Here is a 364-nt window from a genome sequence, read left to right on the forward strand (position 1 = left end):
AGGACCAAGCCTGGACAACAGAACCGCATAAAACGAAGGAACTTTTTGCAGACGGAATCCCTGCGCCAAACGTATCATCTCAATTCGCTACCCCTTTGTAAAGTCTACTGTTAATATTCTTAAAGACTTTTTAGAATAGAAAATTGCACAAATAACATAAGGTATATATCGGGTATATAAGAGTCTTTGATGTTGAAAATGTGTTATGTAGACGGAAAACAAGCGCGGTATTTTACAGAAATTTATATTTTGGGATTCGGTGAGGATTAAACGAGTAAAAGAGAAGGAAAGAGTATTGTTAAAGCATTTAATGTTCATTTCACAATGGTCTACTTATTCAAAGGTAACGTGGTAACTTTAGCAT

This window comes from Penaeus monodon, chromosome 34 (genome assembly GCF_015228065.2).
Source record: "Penaeus monodon isolate SGIC_2016 chromosome 34, NSTDA_Pmon_1, whole genome shotgun sequence".
Lineage (NCBI taxonomy): Eukaryota > Metazoa > Arthropoda > Malacostraca > Decapoda > Penaeidae > Penaeus > Penaeus monodon.